A 12,541-nucleotide genomic window follows, 5' to 3' on the forward strand; every position below is an offset into this window, starting at 1 on the left:
AGTAAGCACCCTATTAAAGTATTTTATATAGCATGTTAGGACTACTTTGTTAAGAGATTTAACTGAAATCACCTGTCAAAATGTCTCAACATAGACCTTGAGGTTGGCACTTGCTTTCCTAATAACAAATCACCTCTATCCAATCTCTAATTGATCCTTCATGGTCTGATGTATCAATGTTGTATCATCTATCCTCTGTTCTTCACTTAACTAATCTTGTAATTCACTCTTACTACTAAGTCACCTTGAATGCTTCGCAAACTGTCTTGTTCGCTTTCCAATTTGATCATTCACCCCTTGTATCTTGTTCTCATCATTGTCAAAAATTTAGGGCTTCATCCTCCTTAAGAATACTTTGGTGACTTAGGGTTAGGTATGAATCTATAGCTAAGATTCATCCATTTTTCCACTTAAACCTTCCCATTTTCTGATTGGATGCATGCAATTGCATAGGGAATCTGCATATAGATTTCTCTTTATCTCCAAAAGATTGAAATCTATCCTTAAGTTGACTGAAAAATGGTTTACATGGTTATTTTTTCCATTAGAAACAAATATATCCAAACCCTCTCACTTGGCATATGAAGCCTCTGATGCTCGGCATACATTGTAATTCTGCTTCTAACTTGGCACCTAAACTACTTGGCATCCACTATTTACTCAAAACTTGAATTCACTCGACATGGTCTATATGCTCAGCACACGAGTGACTCAGCACTCATTACAACTCAGCTTGGTCTAATAATTGTATGTTGTGCTCAGCATGTATTACTAGTTTCGCATGAACTATGTAAATGGTTTAAGTGTGTTGACACTCACTTGTCAAAACCAATCTGAGATAAATAGTCTAGATGATCTTTTCGTGAAATTCTCTAACAATGTCACTTTAACAAAGTGTATGTAACCTTTAACAAGGTAGTCTCCTAAAAGAGATCACTTTAGAATAGTGAAATTTTTAGGTTGTCGGTCCCAAGTGGTTTTTCCCTTAACAAGGTTTCCACATTAAAAATCTTGGTGTTAATTGTGTGAATGTTATTTGTGTTGCAAGTTTTTTTTCATTTGTTATAATTTACTACAACTTGGTAATAACTAAGGAATCACTAGGTAATAATTGGAAATTTATTGGCAATCAATATTGTAAGGAACAATTTGATAATAGTTTGGAAAGAAGTGGATGTATGAGTTAAGTATTAAACTGGATATGTCTACCAAGTGATTTGATGTATTGAAGTTATTTTTGTTGATGTTTATGTTTCTTTGATGATGTTGAAAATTTTGAAGGGACTGTGAGATAATTGGACATAATTGATTCACCCACCCCCTCTCAGTTATCTAACAGAACTAACTGATTTATTTTATGACCATAATATTCATTTAGCACATTCTTCCAATTATTTCCTACAAGAGAATGGTCAAGAAAAATCAAGTAACAAAAACCTAGTGAAAATCATGAAGATATTGGTTAGTGAAAATGCTCGAGATTGGCACAAGCAATTTTTTGAAGCATTGTGAGTTGACTGAATGACCCCTAAAGAATAATAGGTATGCCCCCCTTTGAACTAGTATATGGCATGGGAGCTTAGGTTTCATTACCTCTCAAATTTTTCAATGCTAAATTGTAGTCATTAATTGAAGATGAACACTTTCAAAATGCCCTAGAGAAGAGAGTGTTATTTTTGAACAAGTTAGAAGAAGAGAGAGAAAGGTTGCTTGATCGTATCACTGAACATCAGATGAAAGCAAAGATATTTTTTTTACATGAGCGCAAGACCTAGGAAGTTCATGAATAGGGATGAAGTTTTTTTATTTGATAAATGTAGAGAATCAAAAGGGGCTCACAGAGAATTTGAGACACTATAGAAAGGCCCATTTATAATCTAGGAAGATGTGAGTGCAAATGCTTGTAGATAGGCTTCTCCTAATGGCACTATCATATCATTTACATATAATAGATAGGACCTCAATTCATACAAATTTTAAATATCTTGTGTCATTAGTTTGTACATAGTTTTGATTCCACTTTCTTTTTGTTTGTTTCATTTCCTCCTTTCCTTTCCTTTCCTTTTTTTGTTTTTGTTTTCTTTCTAGCCTTCTTTTTTGTGTCCCCTAATCCTTGGTCTGCATAACTAGAAGTTCTAGGATTTTATTTTTTCAAAGAGACCTAGCCCATAGAAAGAGCCAGTATTAATCCTCATATATTTCAAAGTTACCAAGTGTTAGGGTTTAGACATTCAACTTTGAAATTTTAGTTTTGAACCTCTATTCTGGGTCCAAATTCCAAAGTTTTAAAATCTTTGGTTGATTAAATGTCATTTGAGTCATCATGATTAGGTTTTTTTGTTCTATCTAATTCAAGCCTTAGGTTGGGTTTAAGATAGTTAAGGCTTGTTATGTATGAAGCAACTAAACTTTTAAACTCTCGTGATCTTTTTGAACCTATTTGAACTTTTGAACCTCTTTGTATTGTTTGAACCACTTTGAACATTGGTTCAAACTAGTTTGACAATACATACAACTTATAAAGAGTAGTGGTGGGCCCCAACATCAGATATATGGTAGTGTATCTCATCACTAGCTAATTGAAATCCATGATGACTACTAAGGGTAAAAATTTTGATATGGAGTATGGTATGGTTGAGGTGACACTAGATTAAATGGAAACTTTCCTTAGACATGTCATGCACAATTATCATTAAATAGTGAAGTTAAATGAAAATGCATACAATAAGTGGTATAAGTTTCAAAGGAAAGGTTCCCACATGTGAAATTCATTATGACACAAGAAGGTTGGCCAAAATTGGAAAGAATGTCATTAATTAAGCTTAACTAAATCTTTCAAATCAAGTGATACTTATTACCTACAAATCTTTCTAAATCTATGCCTTGAGATTTTATAGCCAGCCCATCATTTAAATGTATTTTCTTGAAAAATGTAAGTGTAAAACTCATTCAAGTATTCATAATAGAAGTGGATATCAAAAAGTTTAAGGAGTATTTGTTGGTGTTTTAGCTGTTAATTCAAGGTAATTTATGTCATTTCACTTAGTTTCTTGTTCTTTATAAGCTTTCCATTATATAGAGTCTGGGTGTTTAGAGTCACACTTGTGCTGGTAAAGTATGAAGTCATCTCTCTATCTTTTTGGTAATTACATGAGCATTATTTGTAAGGGACCCATGCTTATAGATATCGATTTAAGAGGAGTAGATGTTGTATCCATTGTCAATAAGTTATCCACTAAATTAGATGAACCTGACAAGTTTGAAATTCTTAATAATGGTTCATTAGAAGTAGTTGCTTTCCTTTCTTCCATAATAAGCCCTTAAAACTTGTATAGGAATATGTAAATCATAATGATTTCAAGGCCAATTGCATTAGAAAAAATGATGGGGATGTTCTATTTGCAATCACCCTGGATAATGCGATGTATGTTCTTAAGATACCTGATGAGTCCTTCATAGATTTTTTCCCAACATATTTCCTTGCTAAGTTCAAAAAGGAACCTAATAAAAGTCATAGAAAATTTGCTAGGTATTGGACTAAAAATAATTACAAGGGTGGTTTGAGGACCTATCACCTTAAACAAATACCATTTGAAGCCCCATATACATGACCTAGTGGTTTTGTTACATCAGGTTAGAGGTGTTCTAAACATTTACCTTTGGGAAGAATAGATGTTCAATTATATAAAAATCACACTCAAAGGTAAGAAACACCTAGATTGGGTAGAAATGATTTCCATTTCAATGAGACTACAGTTAAAATGGATCCAAACTATTAAGAAGGACTTCTTTACATCCTCATACCTCATGTATTTCTTGACCTAGACACAAAATATCTCACCCCTACCTCATGAAACTTGTGATGAACATATCATCATCTATGGTTATTTTCATTTGTTGCAAAAGAACCATTCTATGGTAGAATAAAGAAAATTTCATGATATTTTCATGGGAAAGTTATATTTTGAAATGGTCGCATGTCTGAATAGAAAATATCAACTAAATCCTAGTAGTTAGTATAGACCTATGGTAGCGAGTTTAACTAGTTTTCTAAATTTACCAATATTAGTATAGGGGGTTTGATGAAGAATCTATGAAACTACATAGGTTCCCTCTAGATTTTTTCATATTGTATGAAGTTTATAGGCATTTGAGTATTTTGATTAAGAAATCCCTTCCTAAAGATAAGTGGGATTATGTCTTTCCTACCAAAATTAGGAAGCTCTCTTGTGAAAATATGGAAAATATTGTTAACACTAGTTGTGTTGTTTGAAATTTTGATTTCAAAATAAATAAGGAGAGAAAATATTTTGATAGAAAAGGATTCATAAGAATGACACTAGAGCTAGAGGAGAAAATCTTACTAATACCCCATATCAGGGATTTCTAGGAGAATTGTGCAACCGAAAAAGAAGTTCTTAAATGAGATCACTATAGGTTTTTGGTATCACAATTTTCCTCTTTCTAATTAAATTTGAACATAAATAGAGTCCAAGAGGATGGTTCAAAATTGATTGAACCCTATTTTTTGGCTCAAGAAAAAATCATCTTGCCTACCCTAGGATGACATATTTCAAAGGACTAATGCATTTTTTGAGTGCAATAAAGCATGGTTGAAATCAAAAAGAAAATAGGGGATGGTCCAAGTTAAGTTAGGAAAACAAAACCAAAGTGTACAATCTACCCTAGTTGCTAATACTTTTGTATCCATTGACCATGCATGTAATAAAAGGGGTTTGAATCAACCAATCTCTAAACTAGTGAAAAAGAAATTCATTGTGCAAAGAACTAGGTCACACACTAAATCCAAGAAGTAGGGAAAGGTGGCCACTCAGGAAACTGTTGAGGTAATATTGGACAAAGAACAAAGTCCAAACCCTACAGTTAATGATCAATAGGTTCAAATTTCTATGGATAGTGCCACTCAAGTAGTGAGAAAAATGACAACTCTAGTGAAAGATTCAAGTAAAGTTAAACCACCACCAGTAGCCCCTAAATCACTTACTATTTTGGCCAGTAAGAAATAGAGTCTAGTTCCTATGGTAGTGCCTATTCATGATATGATTAGCAAGTATAGTTCTAAGACCCCTAAGCCAAAGAAAATGAAAAATGCAGTACACATGGTTACAAACTCTAAAATTGGAAGAGTTTCTATAGAAGTCACTCTCTACAAGAAAAAGGAAGGTTCAACCAATTTGAATGTTTCTAATTTCAAAATGACCAAAGTGTCTCTTCAAATCTTGAACTGTGGAACCAAAGATTACATGCTATTGTATTCAACTCAAGAAATGTTGTTTCAATCTCAAAAAGATGCTAAGGAGAAAAGAGAATTGAAGAAAATAATTAATGCCATTGCAAAATACATTGATTCCCTCAATGAGTTAGGGACACTTCCATTGGTTCAAGCACCACAAATATTTGATCCAAATTCTCTTGAGAGTGAGAAATTATTGAACCAGTTATAGAGGGGTAAGTTGATAGCCTTGGAATTGGATGACTAGATTGACAATGTATTTGGAAGTAAAAAAAAATTATTCAAGAATCCATTGGAGTCTTCAATGATGTTCAAGCCCTACTTGGTTAAGTGTAAACTTAGTTGCTATCATGGGAAACTAATGAAGTTAAATGATCTGTCATGGTTACCTAGATTAGTGAAGTAGAACAATATGGTATTGAGAAGTTCCTAGCTAAGATCCCCCTAAAGTATATAGATCCTAGCATTATATATGTCCTTAAGAAAAACATGGCATAGATGTGCTCTATAATCAAGTCTACTATCATGAAAGCACAGGATGTTGAAATAGGAATCTAAAGTATATACTATGATTTTTCTAGGGACATGAAGACCATGAATCCTATCAGTGCCAAACAATATGAAGGAGTATAGATCTACAAACACTAATCAAGAGATTTAAAGAAGATATGAAAGTGATAAAAGAAAAGGTGCACCCACAACCTCAATTTTCACCACTCAAAGAGAATCCATGTTAGCATTTTGTGCGAAAATCTTCCAAGATATGTTGAACAAGTCATGAAGATGAAATGGGACAAAAATGTGTGATGAACTAGGATCTTGAGTTTCAAAATCCTACTTCTAATGCTTTACAATAATTTGTGGGCACCTTTTGAAACTAGAAATTGGCACATGGGCTAGTCAATGAGGATGATCAAGTGGAGGATTCTGGATGTAGTTTGTCTTTTTAGTTGTAGTTTATTTTATTTTCCTACATAATAGTTTAGACATTTAGAACACATGTCTCATTTTTAAATGCTTAGTTTTTATAACTTTTAATTAAGAAGGGTCAGGTTTTTAGGGAGACCCTCTCAATAGTCTAATTCTTTAAATATAGAATGCTTAGATAGAATAGGGGTTAGAAAATAGAGTAGAAGATAATCCTTAGTAATTTTTATTTTTTGGATAGCAACTAGAACTAATTGATTATGAATGAATGCTATGGAGATGGTTTTTGTTTTGAACTTTGAATCGAGATAATTAAATTTAGTATTTCTTTGGAAAAAGTCATAATATATGTTATTTGGATTATGGAAAGGAAGTTTCTTGAATTTTTACTTTCTCCCCCTGCACTTTCTTGTTGTTTTTAAGTGTTCTGTTGTGATGGATTCATTTTCTATTTTGTGATCTTTAACAATCATTATTTATGGAAATATGAGAAGCTTTGATATTTTCTTATTTCAATTATATTTATAAAAATTCATTTATCCATGTCCCTTATCTAAGTATAAGGTGTACAATCTTAATTCTTTTTGGTTAAAAGAAGTTTCATGTGTTAATTTGGTTGATTCATTAGAGATCAATATAGGGAGTTGTACCTCACAAAATTTAGAGGAAGAAGAACCATTGAACCTACCCAACTATCATGAACTTACATTAACTTTGGATATAAGGTAATCAAGTCTTGTCAATAAGATATTCTTGGGAAACAAAATTTGGTCACCAACAAGGAGATTTTTAGCATTTTTTGAGAGATGATTGAGTTCTTATGTGTTTCATTGATGACATGGTTTGTTATTGATGTTAACATGTTAGCTTTATGGATTGAATAGTGAAGATAGCAGAGAACTTTTTTTTAGTAGAGTTTATGGATGCAAAGTTATCTTTAGTGGGGTTAGCATAGTATTTTTGGATATTTGTTTATGATATGTCTAAGTGTGGAAAAATAATTATGAAGATTCAAGCTTGTTACACAAGTTTTTTAGAAGATTGGTTGTAGGCTAGTGTGCAGGGAACATTATGTTGAAGATTGAGTTTATCTTTTCAATGAGATTAAAGCTTGTTTAATGGTTGAAGTGTAACATGTCATATGTTCATTGTTAGGTTGATTATTATGTAATTAATGTAGTATTTATGGCATGTAAAAGTTAATTGTAATATTTTATGATTGTCATATATTACTCAATGTATAGTGGAGATGCCTCAAGGCCAACTCAAATAATTTTTTAGGACTTGGTATAAAGGAAGTATGTTTTCCTTGGTTGTAAGGCATCATATGTACTATAATATATGACCATTATTATATGCAAACTTTGGATGCAAATTTGATGAGATCAAAGAAAAAGATGATATTGAGGATATGTTGATAAATTTAAAGAAAATGAATTGGAAAGATAAGTTTTTTTAGTTAGTTCACTCTTGGATGTGTTATCATAAATTATTTATTGAGAAAAATTCTATAGAAATTTGGATAGTGCTTTCAGATGGATTCTTATCAACTCCTAATAGGGTTGAAAAAACTGCTAACATGGTTGAAACAACTCCTAAAAAGGTTGGAATCTTCTAGTAGGTATTCAAAGTCTCCTAATGGGGAGAGTTCTTCTAAAAAAATCCATATCCTCTTCTAGGACTCCTTAGACTTCTTTCTAAGCCTAACCTGAGTTGCTATAGAACCCTATCTAAGAGGATTTAACTTTTCCCCTTCTCCAAGACTCTGCCCATAAATTTTAAACACTTATGGTACTCTCTTTCTATCTTTGATTGATAAATATCAATCATACTCTCCTCATTATACTTTTTTGTTATAGGTTCTTAACCGAGGCATGATTTGCTCACCTAGAACTTGTTTCTAGAGTTGGCCAATATCTCCTCACATAAAGCATGAAACACAAATTGACTATGTACAGATGACTCTTCCTTATTCCAATAGTCCATTGGATTAAACATTGAAATCAAGAAAGAGCCATGGAAAAAAAACCTACTTATGTACAAAAAATTGGAACTAACTCCTAGCCAAAATAGTAAATTACAAAATGAAGACAAAATTAGCACACTCTAAAACTATTTGTATTAAACTTCAAAATCAAAATTTTATATTTAACAAACATTAGGAAACTACCATCTACCACTACAATCTCCTAACACTATCTTCCAAACCTACATTAGAAATGTCATTGGGTTTTTATACAATTTTCCTAGCTCATCCACTTCCTCCACATTTTCTCAAAATTAGGCAAAACTATATTTTACAACTACTTTTTAGTTCTTCAACTATTCTTTCTTCGTTTGCCAGCTCAAGCGTAATGTTAGAAGTTTTTTCTTGATGATGTAAGAATTTATCATGACCTTATGATCTATCCTTTCGTTGTTGACTATTTTAATAGGGTCATAAAGTCATGAAATAAAACCATTTACCACTACAGTTAACACAAACCTATAACTTTAGTGATGAAGACATGATCCATAGTCACTTGTTGGCTTTCTGAACATCTTGTGGTTAGGTTTTGTACCTACCAAAAAGCCTCCCAAAATTGAATCACCTTAGCCACATCTCAACATTCTAGGACATTCTGCGCAAAGTCTTATGCTCAACCAAAAAGTCACCCAAAATCAAATCATCATCGTAGATTCAATGCATCAGATCAAGAGCCAAAAAAATTTAACTTGGGTTCATAATTACCAATCTATTTATTCAACTCTAATCTATACTCTAAAGACCAAAAACAAAATTGTAGACTAGGTTTGGAGTAAACTGTAGGGTGCTCCTGCACCATTCTCCCCCTATATGAGAAAATTATGGTGGATTAGAATTTTAATATTCCTGATCAATTCCTATCTTCTTTAAATCACTCTCCTCAACATAGGTAGCCTAAGATTCTAATTGATCTTTTCATTTTATTAGATTTTCCATGTATTTATTTCACCTAGTTTTCTTCTTCATCCTAGAATCCAAGACTTTCTCTTCTTGAGCTCTAGACTGGCTAGGAATTTTGAATTCCTAGGTATCTGTACCGACCTCTGTATCTTTCTCTACCAATTTAGGAACTTTGTATCTAACTAGATCTTTCACATTGAAAATTGGAGAAATAGATAATGTTTCTAGTAGTTCCACCTTGTATGATTTTACATGTTTCAATCCTTCTCATTTGAAGCTTTCTTGGAACTCCTTTCGACAATCTAGCTTTGTTCAAATGCACTAACACCAAATCACCAACTTCAAACTGTAGATCCTTCCTCCTTTCATCCACCTTGCTTTTCAATTTTTGATTTTCCTCTATCAGAGTCTTCTTAACTTGGTCATGAACCTCTTTCATGGATTGAACAAAATCTTTAGCATGTCCACTAATTTCTCCATGTTCTTTCAACTCTCTAAGCTCATAAAATCCTCTTGGATGTAGGCCATAGACAATTTGAAAATGACTCTTGCCAATAGTCCTATTAATCTTTTCATTATAAGAAAATTCAGCCTGTAGTGTCACTTGATCCCATAAGTATCCATATTCTTTGGTTAAGCATCTAAGAAGATTTCCCAGTACTATGTTGATGACCTTAGTTTGACCATCAGTTTGAGGATGGTATGCAGAACTATGAGACAAATTGGTACCCAATCTCTTCCATAATGTTCTCTAGAAGTAACCCATGAACTTAACATCCCTATTTGATATAATATTGATAGGAAGACCATGAATTCTTACTACTTCTCTGAAAAAAGGTGTGCTATGTGTAGACACCTAAAAACCTTTAGAAAATAAAGTATTTTTATTTTCTAAAAAATTCTTGATGACATCATCATTTATTAATTAATTAATTATTTTATTTATTTATTTATTTTTATGCCATTAAATCCCTTTATCTTAATTAAAAATATTTAATTAAGGAATCCCTCCCAAAAATGTTTAAATCTTATTTAAACATTATTTCCTTATTTATTAATTATTTAATTAATAAATTGACCAAAAAACCCAAAATAAATAAAAAAATTATTTTTTGCCCAAAAACTTGGCCAATTTCCTTAAGACCACTAACCTCTTCCAAAATCTTCTAATCCTTCTTTAATTTTGATTAAAGGCTAATCCCATCATTTCCTACCCCGAATCCCAACTCAAAATATTTAATTAAGATTAAATATTAATCCTCGTGTTTATTAAAAAAGTTTTAATAAATATCTCCTCAACCCAAACCCTTGAAATAAATAAAACTTTATTTATTTCCTAAAAGTCTAATTTATCCTCATCCTAAGAAGTTCTAGACTCTTCTAGAAAGTCTTCATCCTCATCCTAGGAAATTCTAGACTATTCTAGAAAGTCTTTATCCTCATTCAAAGTCTAGACTCTTCTAGAAGATGTCTTTAAACCTAATCCTAATCCCCTCCTAACCTTGTCACATTCTCTAAACATGGGTTAAGACTTACTAACCCAAGCCAAAGTTAACAAATATCTCCTCCTTCACCCACCCTCATTAAATGCCATCCACTTGCCTATCCCTAAGCTAATCCTAAACCATCCTAATCCATCCTCTAATCATTTGCATAATCCTAAGAAAGCTTAAAACCCTCCTAATCAAGCCCAAGTCGAAATTGCTCTCATCTCCCTCAAAATATCTCAACCATAAAACTTTATGAAGCCCACTAGGCCATAAATGACTCTTCCAAGCCCTTTTATTGCTCTTACAAGCCATTATGAGGGTCTTTATGAAGATTTTATCCCATTGAGACTCCTTTATTGACTCATCCTTCCCCTTTCCTCCATCCTCTCACCCTGTGACATGTGTCACTCCCTGATTGGCTATAAGGAAGCACAATCCATGTGCTCTCTTCTCATACAATCTGAGCCCTCCATGAGCTTTTTCCCATCCTTGCATCTTAGCCCTCAATCCCTCAAGCCTCTTGCCTATAAATTGGATCCTTCCCCTTTGCAAAATAACACAATCCATGAAGTAAAGTCATAATGCCATTTTAAGAAGCCATTTTACATCAAAACCATACACTCACACCCAAATTCCAACTCCATTTGAAGCCCTTTTTGAAGCATAAGCTTGAGCATACATCCTATCTATTTAGACAAAGCCACTCAACAAGAGAGCTTCTTATTGAGAGAGCCCATTAATGGCTCATATTCTTAATTGAGAGCTCATCTTAGTCTATCTTGAAGTTTATGAATTTTTTTTAGTTTGTAGAAGCTTTATTTAAATTTGGTTTCTATTAGTATACTAACATTTCTCATATACACTATGTAGCTGGAATCATGAGTTATCTTACATGGTTTAAAATGGCTCATCTTACTAAACCTATCTTACTACAAACACACCATCAAACACACCATCAAAAATGAGTTATCTTACTACAAACACACCATCAAAACCAATCTTAGTTCTAGGAAATCCAACAATGAAATCCATACTTATACACTCCCAAGGTCTATCAGGTATTGGTAAGGTTTGATACAACCCAGCATTTGATGAGGTTCCTTTAGATTTCTAACAAATGATGTATTTCTTAACATATCTCCTTACATATTTTTTCATTATTGGCCAGTAATAGTACCTATTCACCAACTCTAAAGGTTTATTTGACCCAAAGTGTCCACTCAAACTTCCATTATGCTTTTCTTGAATAAGGTTTTCCCTCATATAACCTCTAGGAACACATAACTAGTTTCCTTTGAACAAAAGTCCACTTTGCAAGTTATAATCAACAAAATAATATGGAAATGATGCTAAAATTTAGAACATACTTTATAGGCTTCAGCAAAGTCTTCATCATCCTTGTAGAGGTCCTTAAAATTCTCTATACCAATGATATGTAGTTGAACTTCTTGAATGGTCAACATTCTCCTGCTTAGTGCATTTGCAACCTTGTTTAACTGCCCCTTATTGTGTTTGATGGTAAATGTGAAAGCTTGAAGAAACTTGATCCACTTCAAATGTTTATTTCTCAACTTGTCTTGTGTATTGATGTAGCTAAGGGTTTGGTTGTCAGTAAACACTACAAACTGCTTGGGTAGAAGGCAATGCCTCCATTTCTTAAGAGACTAAACTAAAGCATACCTATTTCTTCTTGGATTCATTTAGCTTCTCATTGAAGAAGACTGCTGGCCTAATTTCTTGGCTTAACACACCCCCTACCACCATCCCACTTGCATCATACTCAATGGTAAATAGTTTGTTAAAACTAGGTAGTTAAGGATAGGTTGTGTCGTTGCTTGTTCTTTCAACTTTTCAAATGCATTTCATACTTCAAAACTCCACCTAAACATGGTCTTCATCCCACCCTTAATGGTGTCTAGAAATGGTGCACAAATAGCATAAAAT

This window comes from Cupressus sempervirens, chromosome 7 (genome assembly GCF_028749045.1).
Source record: "Cupressus sempervirens isolate cs-2001-9-10 chromosome 7, ASM2874904v1, whole genome shotgun sequence".
Classification (NCBI taxonomy): Eukaryota; Viridiplantae; Streptophyta; class Pinopsida; order Cupressales; family Cupressaceae; genus Cupressus; species Cupressus sempervirens.